The sequence below is a fragment of the Erpetoichthys calabaricus genome, chromosome 17 (assembly GCF_900747795.2).
Source record: "Erpetoichthys calabaricus chromosome 17, fErpCal1.3, whole genome shotgun sequence".
NCBI classification, from domain to species: domain Eukaryota; kingdom Metazoa; phylum Chordata; class Cladistia; order Polypteriformes; family Polypteridae; genus Erpetoichthys; species Erpetoichthys calabaricus.
In genome coordinates, this window is record NC_041410.2 from 100,502,007 (window position 1) to 100,520,048 (window position 18,042).

At 39.4% G+C, this 18,042-nt stretch overlaps 2 long non-coding RNA genes across 5 annotated transcripts; both read right to left on the reverse strand.

Annotated features, from left to right (window-relative positions):
• Positions 1-519: 519 nt before the first annotated feature.
• LOC127526200 (uncharacterized) lies at positions 520-17,538 on the reverse strand. 4 transcript variants are annotated; one of them, XR_007933833.1, is made up of 4 exons: positions 17,505-17,537; positions 13,265-14,470; positions 7,700-8,449; positions 520-606 (listed from the first exon to the last, which is right to left on the reverse strand). It is a non-coding gene; the product is annotated as an uncharacterized LOC127526200 (long non-coding RNA). The 4 variants fall into 4 exon arrangements; XR_007933834.1 differs by lacking the exon at positions 520-606 and adding an exon at positions 778-822; XR_007933831.1 differs by lacking the exon at positions 520-606 and having other exon boundaries at positions 7,466-8,449; positions 17,502-17,538.
• On the reverse strand, positions 1,219-5,980 carry LOC127526202 (uncharacterized). The gene is made up of 3 exons (XR_007933837.1): positions 5,930-5,980; positions 4,580-4,651; positions 1,219-1,254 (listed from the first exon to the last, which is right to left on the reverse strand). It is a non-coding gene; the product is annotated as an uncharacterized LOC127526202 (long non-coding RNA).
• Positions 17,539-18,042: the final 504 nt, after the last annotated feature.

An 18,042-nucleotide genomic window follows, 5' to 3' on the forward strand; every position in this document is an offset into this window, starting at 1 on the left:
AAATTAAAACTGCACAAAGTAGTACAACAACTGAAGCAGCAACAACACCAGAAATGTCTACAAAAATGGAAACACCTACCACAACCCAAAGTACTGCAATCGCTAAAACAACAACAAGACCTCAAACTTACACAACAATAGAAACAACTACAGCTGCCCAAACTACAACAGCTGCTGAAACTACCAATACAGAAAGTAGTACAACAGCTGAAGCACCAACCAAACCACCATCTTCCACAACAGTTGAAACTACTACCATTACCACAAGTAGTACAAATGCTGAAACAACAACACCTCCAACTTCCACAACAACAGAAACAACTGTAGCGACCCATCCTACAACTGCTGCTGAAACAAGAATACCAGAAACTTCAACAACAACAGAAACAACTATGGCTACCATAAGTACCACAACAGCTGAAACAACAACAACACCACCACCTCCCACAACAATAGAAACAACTACCACTGCCCAAACTACAACAGCTGCTGAAACAACAATAGCACCACAAACTACCACAACAACAGAGAAAACTAAAACTACACAAAGTAGTACAACAACTGAAGCAGCAACAACACCAGAAATGTCTACAAAAATAGAAACACCTACCACAACCCAAAGTACTGCAATAGCTAAAACAAGAACAGGACCTCAAACTTACACAACAATAGAAACAACTACCACAGCCCAAACTACAACAGCTCCTGAAAAAACAATAGCACCACAAACTACCACAACAACAGAAAAAAATACCTCTACACAAAGTAGTACAACAACTGAAGCAGCAACAACACCAGAAATGTCTACAAAAATAGAAACACCTACCACAACCCAAAGTACTGCAATAGCTAAAACAAGAACAGGACCTCAAACTTACACAACAATAGAAACAACTACCACTGCCCAAACTACAACAGCTCCTGAAAAAACAATAGCACCACAAACTACCACAACAGCAGAAAAAAATACCTCTACACAAAGTAGTACAACAACTGAAGCAGCAAGAACACCAGAAATTTCTACAAAAATAGAAACACCTACCACAACCCAAAGTACTGCAATCGCTAAAACAACAACAGGACCTCAAACTTACACAACAATAGAAACAACTACCACTGCCCAAACTTCAACAGCTGCTGAAACAACAATAACACCACAAACTACCACAACAACAGAAAAAATTACCTCTACACAAAGTAGTACAACAGCTGAAGCAGCAACAACACCAGAAATTTCTACAAAAACAGAAACACCTACCACAACCCAAAGTACTGCAATAGCTAAAACAACAACAGGACATCAAACTTACACAACAATAGAAAGACCTACCACTGCCCAAACGACAACAGCTGCTGAAACTACCAATACAGAAAGTAGTACATCAGCTGAAGCACCAACCAAACCACCATCTTCCACAACAGTTGAAACTACTGCCATTACCACAAGTAGTACAAATGCTGAAACAACAACACCTCTAACTTCCACAACAACAGAAACAACTGTAGCGACCCATCCTACAACTGCTGCTGAAACGAGAATACCAGAAACTTCAACAACAACAGAAACAACTATGGCTACCATAAGTACCACAAGAGCTGAAACAACAACAACACCATCACCTCCCACAGCAATAGAAACAACTACCACTACCCAAACTACAACAGCTGCTGAAACAGCAATTGCACCACAAACTATGACAACAACAGAAAAAACTACTACTATACAAAGTAGTATAACAACTGAAGCAACAACAACACCAGAAATGTCTACAAAAATAGAAACACCTACCACAACCCAAAGTACTGCAATAGCTAAAACAACAACAGGACCTCAAACTTACACAACAATAGAAACAACTACCACTGCCCAAACTACAACAGCTCCTGAAAAAACAACAGCACCACAAACTACCACAACAACAGAAAAAACTACCTCTACACAAATTAGTAAAACAACTGAAGCAGCAACAACACCAGAAATTTCTACAAAAATGGAAACACCTACCACAGCCCAAAGTACTGTAATAGCTAAATCAACAACAGGACCTCAAACTACCACAACAACAGACAAAACTAAAACTACACAAAGTAGTACAACAACTGAAGCAGCAACAACACCAGAAATGTCTACAACAATAGAAACACCTACCACAACCCAAAGTACTGCAATAGCTAAAACAACAACAGGACCTCAAACTTACACAACAATAGAAACAACTACCACTGCCCAAACTACAACAGCTGCTGAAACTACCAAAACAGAAAGTAGTACATCAGCTGAAGCACCAACCAAACCACCATCTTCCACAACAGTTGAAACTACTACCATTACCACAAGTAGTAGAAATGCTGAAACAGCAACACCTCCAACTTCCACAACAACAGAAACAACTGTAGCGACCCATCCTACAACTGCTGCTGAAACAAGAATACCAGAAACTTCAACAACAACAGAAACAACTATGGCTACCATAAGTACCACAACAGCTGAAACAACAACAACACCATCACCTCCCACAACAATAGAAACAACTACCACTGCCCAAACTAAAACAGCTGCTGAAACAACAATAGCACCACAAACTACCACAACAACAGAAAAAACTAAAACTACACAAAGTAGTACAACAACTGAAGCAGCAACAACACCAGAAATGTCTACAAAAATAGAAACACCTACCACAACCCAAAGTACTGCAATACCTAAAACAACAACAGGACATCAAACTTACACAACAATAGAAAGACCTACCACTGCCCAAACTACAACAGCTGCTGAAACTACCAATACAGAAAGTAGTACATCAGCTGAAGCACCAACCAAACCACCATCTTCCACAACAGTTGAAACTACTACCATTACCAAAAGTAGTACAAATGCTGAAACAACAACACCTCCAACTTCCACAACAACAGAAACAACTGTAGCGACCCATCCTACAACTGCTGCTGAAACAAGAATACCAGAAACTTCAACAACAACAGAAACAACTATGGCTACCATAAGTACCACAACAGCTGAAACAACAACATCACCATCACCTCCCATAACAATAGAAATAATTACAACTGCCCAAACTACAACAGCTGCTGAAACAACAATAGCACCACAAACTACCACAACAACAGAGAAAACTAAAACTACACAAAGTAGTACAACAGCTGAAGCAGCAACAACACCAGAAATGTCTACAAAAATAGAAACACCTACCACAACCCAAAGTACTGCAATAGCTAAAACAACAACAGGACCTCAAACTTACACAACAATAGAAACAACTACCACAGCCCAAACTACAACAGCTTCTGAAACAACAATAGCACCACAAACTACCACAACAACAGAAAAAACTAAAACTACACAAACTAGTACAACAACTGAAGCAGCAACAACACCAGAAATTTCTACAAAAATAGAAACACCTACCACAACCCAAAGTACTGCAATCGCTAAAACAACAACAGGACCTCAAACTCACACAACAATAGAAACAACTACCACTGCCCAAACTACAACAGCTGCTGAAACAACAATAGCACCACAAACTACCACAACAACAGAAAAAACTAAAACTACACAAAGTAGTACAACAACTGAAGCAGCAACAACACCAGAAATTTCTACAAAAACAGAAACACCTACCACAACCCAAAGTACTGCAATAGCTAAAACAACAACAGGATATCAAACTTACACAACAATAGAAAGACCTACCACTGCCCAAACTACAACAAGCTGCTCAAACTACCAATACAGAAAGTAGTACATCAGCTGAAGCACCAACCAAACCACCATCTTCCACAACAGCTGAAACTACTACCATTACCACAAGTAGTACAAATGCTGAAACAACAACACCTCCAACTTCCACAACAACAGAAACAACTGTAGCGACCCATCCTACAACTGCTGCTGAAACAAGAATACCAGAAACTTCAACAACAACAGAAACAACTATGGCTACCATAAGTACCACAACAGCTGAAACAACAGCAACACCATCACCTCCCACAACAATAGAAACAACTACCACTGCCCAAACTACAACAGCTGATGAAACAACAATAGCACCACAAACTACCACAACAACAGGAAAAAGTAAAACTACACAAAGTAGTACAACAACTGAAGCAGCAACAACACCAGAAATGTCTACAAAAATAGAAACACCTACCACAACCCAAAGTACTGCAATAGCTAAAACAACAACAGGACCTCAAACTTACACAACAATAGAAACAACTACCACAGCCCAAACTACAACAGCTGCTGAAACAACAATAGCACCACAAACTACCACAACAACAGAAAAAACTAAAACTACACAAACTAGTACAACAACTGAAGCAGCAACAACACCAGAAATTTCTACAAAAATAGAAACACCTACCACAACCCAAAGTACTGCAATCGCTAAAACAACAATAGAAACAACTACCACTGCCCAAACTACAACAGCTGCTGAAACAACAATAGCACCACAAACTACCACAACAACAGAAAAAACTAAAACTACACAAAGTAGTACAACAACTGAAGCAGCAACAACACCAGAAATTTCTACAAAAATAGAAACACCTACCACAACCCAAAGTACTGCAATAGCTAAAACAACAACAGGATATCAAACTTACACAACAATAGAAAGACCTACCACTGCCCAAATTACAACAGCTGCTCAAACTACCAATACAGAAAGTAGTACATCAGCTGAAGCACCAACCAAACCACCATCTTCCACAACAGCTGAAACTACTACCATTACCACAAGTAGTACAAATGCTGAAACAACAACACCTCCAACTTCCACAACAACAGAAACAACTGTAGCGACCCATCCTACAACTGCTGCTGAAACAAGAATACCAGAAACTTCAACAACAACAGAAACAACTATGGCTACCATAAGTACCACAACAGCTGAAACAACAACAACACCATCACCTCCCACAACAATAGAAACAACTACCACTGCCCAAACTACAACAGCTGCTGAAACTACCAATACAGAAAGTAGTACATCAGCTGAAGCACCAACCAAACCACCATCTTCCACAACCGTTGAAACTACTACCATTACCACAAGTAGTACAAATGCTGAAACAACAACACCTCCAACTTCCACAACAACAGAAACAACTGTAGCGACCCATCCTACAACTGCTGCTGAAACAAGAATACCAGAAACTTCAACAACAACAGAAACAACTATGGCTACCATAAGTACCACAACAGCTGAAACAACAACAACACCATCACCTCCCACAACAATAGAAACAACTACAACTGCCCAAACTACAACAGCTGCTGAAACAACAATAGCACCACAAACTACCACAACAACAGAGAAAACTAAAACTACACAAAGTAGTACAACAACTGAAGCAGCAACAACACCAGAAATGTCTACAAAAATAGAAACACCTACCACAACCCAAAGTACTGCAATAGCTAAAACAACAACAGGACCTCAAACTTACACAACCATAGAAACAACTACCACAGCCCAAACTACAACAGCTGCTGAAACAACAATAGCACCACAAACTACCACAACAACAGAAATAAGTAAAACTACACAAAGTAGTACAACAACTGAAGCAGCAACAACACCAGAAATTTCTACAAAAATAGAAACACCTACCACAACCCAAAGTACTGCAATCGCTAAAACAACAACAGGACCTCAAACTTACACAACAATAGAAACAACTACCACTGCCCAAACTACAACAGCTGCTGAAACAACAATAACACAGCAAACTACCACAACAACAGAAAAAACTAAAACTACACAAAGTAGTACAACAACTGAAGCAGCAACAACACCAGAAATTTCTACAAAAACAGAAACACCTACCACAACCCAAAGTACTGCAATAGCTAAAACAACAACAGGACATCAAACTTACACAACAATAGAAAGACCTACCACTGCCCAAACTACAACAGCTGCTCAAACTACCAATACAGAAAGTAGTACATCAGCTGAAGCACCAACCAAACCACCATCTTCCACAACAGTTGAAACTACTACCATTACCACAAGTAGTACAAATGCTGAAACAACAACACCTCCAACTTCCACAACAACAGAAACAACTGTAGCGACCCATCCTACAACTGCTGCTGAAACAAGAATACCAGAAACTTCAACAACAACAGAAACAACTATGGCTACCATAAGTACCACAACAGCTGAAACAACAGCAACACCATCACCTCCCACAACAATAGAAACAACTACCACTGCCCAAACTACAACAGCTGCTGAAACAACAATAGCACCACAAACTACCACAACAACAGAAATAAGTAAAACTACACAAAGTAGTACAACAACTGAAGCAGCAACAACACCAGAAATTTCTACAAAAATAGAAACACCTACCACAACCCAAAGTACTGCAATAGCTAAAACAACAACAGGACCTCAAACTTACACAACCATAGAAACAACTACCACAGCCCAAACTACAACAGCTCCTGAAAAAACAATAGCACCACAAACTACCACAACAACAGAAAAAACTACCTCTACACAAAGTAGTACAACAACTGAAGCAGCAACAACACCAGAAATTTCTACAAAAATAGAAACACCTACCACAACCCAAAGTACTGCAATCGCTAAAACAACAACAGGACCTCAAACTACCACAACAATAGAAACAACTACCACTGCCCAAACTACAACAGCTGCTGAAACAACAATAACACCACAAACTACCACAACAACAGAAAAAAGTAAAACTACACAAAGTAGTACAACAGCTGAAGCAGCAACAACACCAGAAATTTCTACAAAAACAGAAACACCTACCACAACCCAAAGTACTGCAATAGCTAAAACAACAACAGGACATCAAACTTACACAACAATAGAAACAACTACCACTGCCCAAACTACAACAGCTGCTGAAACTACCAATACAGAAAGTAGTACAACAGCTGAAGCACCAACCAAACCACCATCTTCCACAACAGATGAAACTACTACCATTACCACAAGTAGTACAAATGCTGAAACAACAACACCTCCAACTTCCACAACAACAGAAACAACTGTAGCGAACCATCCTACAACTGCTGCTGAAACAAGAATACCAGAAACTTCAACAACAACAGAAACAACTATGGCTACCATAAGTACCACAACAGCTGAAACAACAACAACACCATCACCTCCCACAACAATAGAAACAACTACCACTACCCAAACTACAACAGCTGCTGAAACAGCAATTGCACCACAAACTATGACAACAACAGAAAAAACTACTACTATACAAAGTAGTCTAACAACTGAAGCAACAACAACACCAGAAATGTCTACAAAAATAGAAACACCTACCACAACCCAAAGTACTGCAATAGCTAAAACAACAACAGGACCTCAAACTTACACAACAATAGAAACAACTACCACTGCCCAAACTACCACAACAACAGCACCACAAACTACCACAACAACAGAAAAAACTACCTCTACACAAATTAGTAAAACAACTGAAGCAGCAACAACACCAGAAATTTCTACAAAAATGGAAACACCTACCACAGCCCAAAGTACTGTAATAGCTAAATCAACAACAGGACCTCAAACTACCACAACAACAGACAAAACTAAAACTACACAAAGTAGTACAACAACTGAAGCAGCAACAACACCAGAAATGTCTACAACAATAGAAACACCTACCACAACCCAAAGTACTGCAATAGCTAAAACAACAACAGGACCTCAAACTTACACAACAATAGAAACAACTACCACTGCCCAAACTACAACAGCTGCTGAAACTACCAAAACAGAAAGTAGTACATCAGCTGAAGCACCAACCAAACCACCATCTTCCACAACAGTTGAAACTACTACCATTACCACAAGTAGTAGAAATGCTGAAACAGCAACACCTCCAACTTCCACAACAACAGAAACAACTGTAGCGACCCATCCTACAACTGCTGCTGAAACAAGAATACCAGAAACTTCAACAACAACAGAAACAACTATGGCTACCATAACTACCACAACAGCTGAAACAACAACAACACCATCACCTCCCACAACAATAGAAACAACTACCACTGCCCAAACTACAACAGCTGCTGAAACAACAATAGCACCACAAACTACCACAACAACAGAAAAAACTAAAACTACACAAAGTAGTACAACAACTGAAGCAGCAACAACACCAGAAATGTCTACAAAAATAGAAACACCTACCACAACCCAAAGTACTGCAATACCTAAAACAACAACAGGACATCAAACTTACACAACAATAGAAAGACCTACCACTGCCCAAACTACAACAGCTGCTGAAACTACCAATACAGAAAGTAGTACATCAGCTGAAGCACCAACCAAACCACCATCTTCCACAACAGTTGAAACTACTACCATTACCAAAAGTAGTACAAATGCTGAAACAACAACACCTCCAACTTCCACAGCAACAGAAACAACTGTAGCGACCCATCCTACAACTGCTGCTGAAACAAGAATAACAGAAACTTCAACAACAACAGAAACAACTATGGCTACCATAAGTACCACAACAGCTGAAACAACAACATCACCATCACCTCCCATAACAATAGAAATAATTACAACTGCCCAAACTACAACAGCTGCTGAAACAACAATAGCACCACAAACTACCACAACAACAGAGAAAACTAAAACTACACAAAGTAGTACAACAGCTGAAGCAGCAACAACACCAGAAATGTCTACAAAAATAGAAACACCTACCACATCCCAAAGTACTGCAATAGCTAAAACAACAACAGGACCTCAAACTTACACAACAATAGAAACAACTACCACAGCCCAAACTACAACAGCTTCTGAAACAACAATAGCACCACAAACTACCACAACAACAGAAAAAACTAAAACTACACAAACTAGTACAACAACTGAAGCAGCAACAACACCAGAAATTTCTACAAAAATAGAAACACCTACCACAACCCAAAGTACTGCAATCGCTAAAACAACAACAGGACCTCAAATTCACACAACAATAGAAACAACTACCACTGCCCAAACTACAACAGCTGCTGAAACAACAATAGCACCACAAACTACCACAACAACAGAAAAAACTAAAACTACACAAAGTAGTACAACAACTGAAGCAGCAACAACACCAGAAATTTCTACAAAAACAGAAACACCTACCACAACCCAAAGTACTGCAATAGCTAAAACAACAACAGGATATCAAACTTACACAACAATAGAAAGACCTACCACTGCCCAAACTACAACAGCTGCTCAAACTACCAATACAGAAAGTAGTACATCAGCTGAAGCACCAACCAAACCACCATCTTCCACAACAGCTGAAACTACTACCATTACCACAAGTAGTACAAATGCTGAAACAACAACACCTCCAACTTCCACAACAACAGAAACAACTGTAGCGACCCATCCTACAACTGCTGCTGAAACAAGAATACCAGAAACTTCAACAACAACAGAAACAACTATGGCTACCATAAGTACCACAACAGCTGAAACAACAGCAACACCATCACCTCCCACAACAATAGAAACAACTACCACTGCCCAAACTACAACAGCTGATGAAACAACAATAGCACCACAAACTACCAGAACAACAGGAAAAAGTAAAACTACACAAAGTAGTACAACAACTGAAGCAGCAACAACACCAGAAATGTCTACAAAAATAGAAACACCTACCACAACCCAAAGTACTGCAATAGCTAAAACAACAACAGGACCTCAAAGATACACAACCATAGAAACAACTACCACAGCCCAAACTTCAACAGCTCCTGAAAAAACAATAGCACCACAAACTACCACAACAACAGAAAAAAATACCTCTACACAAAGTAGTACAACAACTGAAGCAGCAACAACACCAGAAATTTCTACAAAAATAGAAACACCTACCACAACCCAAAGTACTGCAATCGCTAAAACAACAACAGGACCTCAAACTTACACAACAATAGAAACAACTACCACTGCCCAAACTTCAACAGCTGCTGAAACAACAATAACACAGCAAACTACCACAACAACAGAAAAAATTAGCTCTACACAAAGTAGTAGATCAGCTGAAGCAGCAACAACACCAGAAATTTCTACAAAAACAGAAACACCTACCACAACCCAAAGTACTGCAATAGCTAAAACAACAACAGGACATCAAACTTACACAACAATAGAAAGAACTACCACTGCCCAAACTACAACAGCTGCTGAAACTACCAATACAGAAAGTAGTACATCAGCTGAAGCACCAACCAAACCACCATCTTCCACAACCGTTGAAACTACTACCATTACCACAAGTAGTACAAATGCTGAAACAACAACACCTCCAACTTCCACAACAACAGAAACAACTGTAGCGAACCATCCTACAACTGCTGCTGAAACAAGAATACCAGAAACTTCAACAACAACAGAAACAACTATGGCTACCATAAGTACCACAACAGCTGAAACAACAACAACACCATCACCTCCCACAACAATAGAAATAACTACAACTGCCCAAACTACAACAGCTGCTGAAACAACAATAGCACCACAAACTACCACAACAACAGAGAAAACTAAAACTACACAAAGTAGTACAACAACTGAAGCAGCAACAACACCAGAAATGTCTACAAAAATAGAAACACCTACCACAACCCAAAGTACTGCAATAGCTAAAACAACAACAGGACCTCAAACTTACACAACAATAGAAACAACTACCACAGCCCAAACTACAACAGCTTCTGAAACAACAATAGCACCACAAACTACCACAACAACAGAAAAAACTAAAACTACACAAACTAGTACAACAACTGAAGCAGCAACAACACCAGAAATTTCTACAAAAATAGAAACACCTACCACAACCCAAAGTACTGCAATCGCTAAAACAACAACAGGACCTCAAATTCACACAACAATAGAAACAACTACCACTGCCCAAACTACAACAGCTGCTGAAACAACAATAGCACCACAAACTACCACAACAACAGAAAAAACTAAAACTACACAAAGTAGTACAACAACTGAAGCAGCAACAACACCAGAAATTTCTACAAAAACAGAAACACCTACCACAACCCAAAGTACTGCAATAGTTAAAACAACAACAGGATATCAAACTTACACAACAATAGAAAGACCTACCACTGCCCAAATTACAACAGCTGCTCAAACTACCAATACAAAAAGTAGTACATCAGCTGAAGCACCAACCAAACCACCATCTTCCACAACAGCTGAAACTACTACCATTACCACAAGTAGTACAAATGCTGAAACAGCAACACCTCCAACTTCCACAACAACAGAAACAACTGTAGCGACCCATCCTACAACTGCTGCTGAAACAAGAATACCAGAAACTTCAACAACAACAGAAACAACTATGGCTACCATAAGTACCACAACAGCTGAAACAACAGCAACACCATCACCTCCCACAACAATAGAAACAACTACCACTGCCCAAACTACAACAGCTGATGAAACAACAATAGCACCACAAACTACCACAACAACAGGAAAAAGTAAAACTACACAAAGTAGTACAACAACTGAAGCAGCAACAACACCAGAAATGTCTACAAAAATAGAAACACCTACCACAACCCAAAGTACTGCAATAGCTAAAACAACAACAGGACCTCAAACTTACACAACCATAGAAACAACTACCACAGCCCAAACTACAACAGCTCCTGAAAAAACAATAGCACCACAAACTACCACAACAACAGAAAAAAATACCTCTACACAAAGTAGTACAACAACTGAAGCAGCAACAACACCAGAAATTTCTACAAAAATAGAAACACCTACCACAACCCAAAGTACTGCAATCGCTAAAACAACAACAGGACCTCAAACTTACACAACAATAGAAACAACTACCACTGCCCAAACTTCAACAGCTGCTGAAACAACAATAACACAGCAAACTACCACAACAACAGAAAAAATTAGCTCTACACAAAGTAGTAGATCAGCTGAAGCAGCAACAACACCAGAAATGTCTACAAAAACAGAAACACCTACCACAACCCAAAGTACTGCAATAGCTAAAACAACAACAGGACATCAAACTTACACAACAATAGAAAGAACTACCACTGCCCAAACTACAACAGCTGCTGAAACTACCAATACAGAAAGTAGTACATCAGCTGAAGCACCAACCAAACCACCATCTTCCACAACCGTTGAAACTACTACCATTACCACAAGTAGTACAAATGCTGAAACAACAACACCTCCAACTTCCACAACAACAGAAACAACTGTAGCGAACCATCCTACAACTGCTGCTGAAACAAGAATACCAGAAACTTCAACAACAACAGAAACAACTATGGCTACCATAAGTACCATAACAGCTGAAACAACAACAACACCATCACCTCCCACAACAATAGAAATAACTACAACTGCCCAAACTACAACAGCTGCTGAAACAACAATAGCACCACAAACTACCACAACAACAGAGAAAACTAAAACTACACAAAGTAGTACAACAACTGAAGCAGCAACAACACCAGAAATTTCTACAAAAATAGAAACACCTACCACAACCCAAAGTACTGCAGTAGCTAAAACAACAACACGACCTCAAACTTACACAACAATAGAAACAACTACCACTGCCCAAACTACAACAGCTCCTGAAAAAACAATAGCACCACAAACTACCATAACAACAGAAAAAAATACCTCTACACAAAGTAGTACAACAACTGAAGCAGCAACAACACCAGAAATTTCTACAAAAATAGAAACACCTACCACAACCCAAAGTACTGCAATCGCTAAAACAACAACAGGACCTCAAACTTACACAACAATAGAAACAACTACCACTGCCCAAACTACAACAGCTGCTGAAACAACAATAGCACCACAAACTACCACAACAACAGAAAAAACTAAAACTACACAAAGTAGTACAACAACTGAAACAGCAACAACACCAAAAATTTCTACAAAAACAGAAACACCTACCACAACCCAAAGTACTGCAATAGCTAAAACAACAACAGGACATCAAACTTACACAACAATAGAAAGACCAACCACTGCCCAAACTACAACAGCTGCTGAAACTACCAATACAGAAAGTAGTACATCAGCTGAAGCACCAACCAAACCACCATCTTCCACAACAGTTGAAACTACTACCAGTACCACAAGTAGTACAAATGCTGAAACAACAACACCTCCAACTTCCACAACAACAGAAACAACTGTAGCGACCCATCCTACAACTGCTGCTGAAACAAGAATACCAGAAACTTCAACAACAACAGAAACAACTATGGCTACCATAAGTACCACAACAGCTGAAACAACAACAACACCATCACCTCCCACAACAATAGAAACAACTACCACTGCCCAAACAACAACTGCTACTGACACAACAATAACACCACAAACTTTCACAACAACAGAGAAAACTAAAACTACACAAAGTAGTACAACAACTGAGGCAGCGCCAACACCAGACATTTCTACAAAAATAGAAACACCCACCACAACCCAAAGTACTGCAATAGCTAAAACAACAACAGGACCTCAAACTTACACAACAATAGAAACAACTACCACTGCCCAAACTACAACAGCTGCTGAAACTACCAATACAGAAAGTAGTACATCAGCTGAAGCACCATCAAAACCACCATCTTCCACAACAGTTGAAACTACTACCATTACCACAAGTAGTACAAATGCTGAAACAACAACAACTCCAACTTCCACAACTACAGAAATAACTGCAGCGACCATTCCTACAACTGGTGCTGAAACAAGAAAACCAGAAACTTCAACAACAACAGAAACAACTATGGCCACCATAAGTACCACAACAGCTGAAACAACAACAACACCATCACCTCCCACAACAATAGAAACAACTACCACTGCCCAAACTACAACAGCTGCTGAAACAGCAATTGCACCACAAACTATGACAACAACAGAAAAAACTACTACTATACAAAGTAGTATAACAACTGAAGCAACAACAACACCAGAAATATCTACAAAAATAGAAACACCTACCACAACCCAAAGTACTGCAATCGCTAAAACAACAACAGGACATCAAACTTACACAACAATAGAAACAACTACCACTGCCCAAACTACAACAGCTGCTGAAACTACCAATACAGAAAGTAGTACAACAGCTGAAGCACCAACCAAACCACCATCTTCCACAACAGTTGAAACTACTACCATTACCACAAGTAGTACAATTGCTGAAACAACAACACCTCCAACTTCCACAACAACAGAAACAACTGTAGCGACCCATCCTACAACTGCTGCTGAAACAAGAATACCAGAAACTTCAACAACAACAGAAACAACTATGACTACCATAAGTACCACAACAGCTGAAACAACAACACCATCACCTCCCACAACAATAGAAACAACTACCACTGCCCAAACTACAACAGCTGCTGAAACTACCAATACAGAAAGTAGTATAACAGCAGAAGCACCAAGAAAACCACAATCTTCTACAACAGGTGAAACTACTACCATAACCCCAAGTATTACAAATGCTGGAACAACAACACCTCCAACTTCCACAACAACAGAAACAACTGCAGCGACCCATCTTACAACTGCTGCTGAAACAAGAATACCAGAAACTTCAACAACAACAGAAACAACTATGGCTACCATAAGTACCACAACAGCTGAAACAACAACAACACCATCACCTCCCACAACAATAGAAATAACTACCACTGCCCAAACTACAACAGCTGCTGAAACAACAATAGCACCACAAACTACCACAACAACAGAGAAAACTAAAACTACACAAAGTAGTACAACAACTGAAGCAGCAACAACACCAGAAATGTCTACAAAAATAGAAACACCTACCACAACCCAAAGTACTGCAATAGCTAAAACAACAACAGGACCTCAAACTTACACAACAATAGAAACAACTACCACTGCCCAAACTACAACAGCTGCTGAAACTACCAAAACAGAAAGTAGTACAACAGCTGAAGCACCAACCAAACCACCATCTTCCACAACAGTTGAAACTACTAATATTACCACAAGTAGTAGAAATGCTGAAACAACAACACCTCCAACTTCCACAACAACAGAAACAACTGTAGCGACCCATCCTACAACAGCTGCTGAAACAAGAATACCAGAAACTTCAACAACAACAGAAACAACTATGGCTACCATAAGTACCACAACAGCTGAAACAACAACAACACCACCACCTCCCACAACAATAGAAACAACTACCACTGCCCAAACTACAACAGCTGCTGAAACAACAATAGCACCACAAACTACCACAACAACAGAAAAAACTAACACTACACAAAGTAGTACAACAACTGAAGCAGCAACAACACCAGAAATGTCTACAAAAATAGAAACACCTACCACAACCCAAAGTACTGCAATCGCTAAAACAACAACAGGACCTCAAACTTACACAACAATAGAAACAACTACCTCTGCCCAAACTACAACAGCTGCTGAAACAACAATAACACCACAAACTACCACAACAACAGAAAAAATTACCTCTACACAAAGTAGTACAACTGCTGAAGCAGCAACAACAACAGAAATTTCTACAAAAATAGAAACACCTACCACAACCCAAAGTACTGCAATCGCTAAAACAACAACAGGACCTCAAACTTACACAACAATAGAAACAACTACCACTGCCCAAACTACAACAGCTGCTGAAACAACAATAACACCACAAACTACCACAACAACAGAAAAAACTACCTCTACACAAAGTAGTACAACAACTGAAGTACCAACAACACCAGAAATTTCTACAAAAATAGAAACACCTACCACAACCCAAAGTACTGCAATAGCTAAAGCAACAACAGGACCTCAAACTTACACAACAATAGAAACAACTACCACTGCCCAAACTACAACAGCTGCTGAAACTACCAATACAGAAAGTAGTACAACAGCTGAAGCACCAACAAAACCACCATCTTCCACAACAGTTGAAACTACTACCAATGCCGCAAGTAGTACAAATGCTGAAACAAGAACAACTCCAACTTCCACAACTACAGAAATAACTGCAGCGACCATTCCTACAACTGCTGCTGAAACAAGAAAACTAGAAACTTCAACAACAACAGAAACAACTATCGCTACCATAAGTACAGCAACAGCTGAAACAACAAAAACACCAACACTTTCCACAACCACACAAACAACTACCAGTGCCCAAACTACAACAGCTGCTGAAACAACAATAACACAACAAACTACTACAACAACTGAAAAAACTACCTCTACACAAAGTAGTACAACAACTGAAGCACCAACAACACCCGAAATTTCTACAAAAATAGAAACACTTACCACAACCCAAAGTACTGCAATAGCTAAAGCAACAACAGGACCTCAAACTTACACAACAATAGAAACAACTACCACTGCCCAAACTACAACAGCTGCTGAAACAACAATAACACCAGAAACTACCACAACAACAGAAAAAACTACCTCTACACAAAGTAGTACAACTGCTGAAACAACAACAACAACAACAGAAAACAACTGTAGCGACCCATCCTACAACTGCTGCTGAAACAAGAATACCAGAAACTTCAACAACAACAGAAACAACCCAAAGTACTGCAATCGCTAAAACAACAACAACACCATCACCTCCCACAACAATAGAAACAACTACCACTGCCCAAACTACAACAGCTGCTGAAACAACAATAACACCACAAACTACCACAACAACAGAAAAAACTAAAACTACACAAAGTAGTACAACAACTGAAGCAGCACCAACACCAGAAATGTCTACAACAATACAAACACCTACCACAACCCAAAGTACTGCAATAGCTAAAACAACAACAGGACATCAAACTTACACAACAATAGAAACAACTACCACTGCCCAAACTACAACAGCTGCAGAAACAACAATAGTACCACAAACTACCACAACAACAGAAAAAACTACCTCTACACAAAGTAGTACAACAACTGAAGCAGCAACAACACCAGAAATTTCTACAAAAATAGAAACACCTACTACAACCCAAAGTACTGCAATCGGTAAAACAACAACAGGACCTCAAACTTACACAACAATAGAAACAACTACCACTGCCCAAACTTCAACAGCTGCTGAAACTACCAATACACAAAGTAGTACAACAGCTGAAGCACCAACAAAACCATCATCTACCACAACAGTTGAAACTACTACCAATGCCGCAAGTAGTACAAATGCTGAAACAAGAACTACTCCAACTTCCACAACTACAGAAATAACTGCAGCGACCATTCCTACAACTGCTGCTGAAACAAGAAAACTAGAAACTTCAACAACAACAGAAACAACTATGGCTACCATAAGTACCACAACAACTGAAACAACAACAACACCACCACCTTCCACAACAATAGAAACAACTACCACTGCCCAAACTACAACATCTGCTAAAGAAACAATAGCACCACAAACTACCACAACAACAGAAAAAACTACCTCTACACAAAGTAGTACAACAACTGAAGCAGCAACAACACCAGAAATTTCTACAAAAATAGAAACACCTACCACAACCCAAAGTACTGCAATCGCTAAAACAACAACAGGACCTCAAACTTACACAACAATAGAAACAACTACCACTGCCCAAACTACAACAGCTGCTGAAACAACAATAACACCACAAACTACCACAACAACAGAAAAAATTACCTCTACACAAAGTAGTACAACAACTGAAGCAGCAACAACAACAGAAATTTCTACAAAAATAGAAACACCTACCACAACCCAAAGTACTGCAATAGCTAAAACAACAACAGGACCTCAAACTTACACAACAATAGAAACAACTACCACTGCCCAAACTACAACAGCTGCTGAAACTACCAAAACAGAAAGTAGTACAACAGCTGAAGCACCAACAAAACCACCATC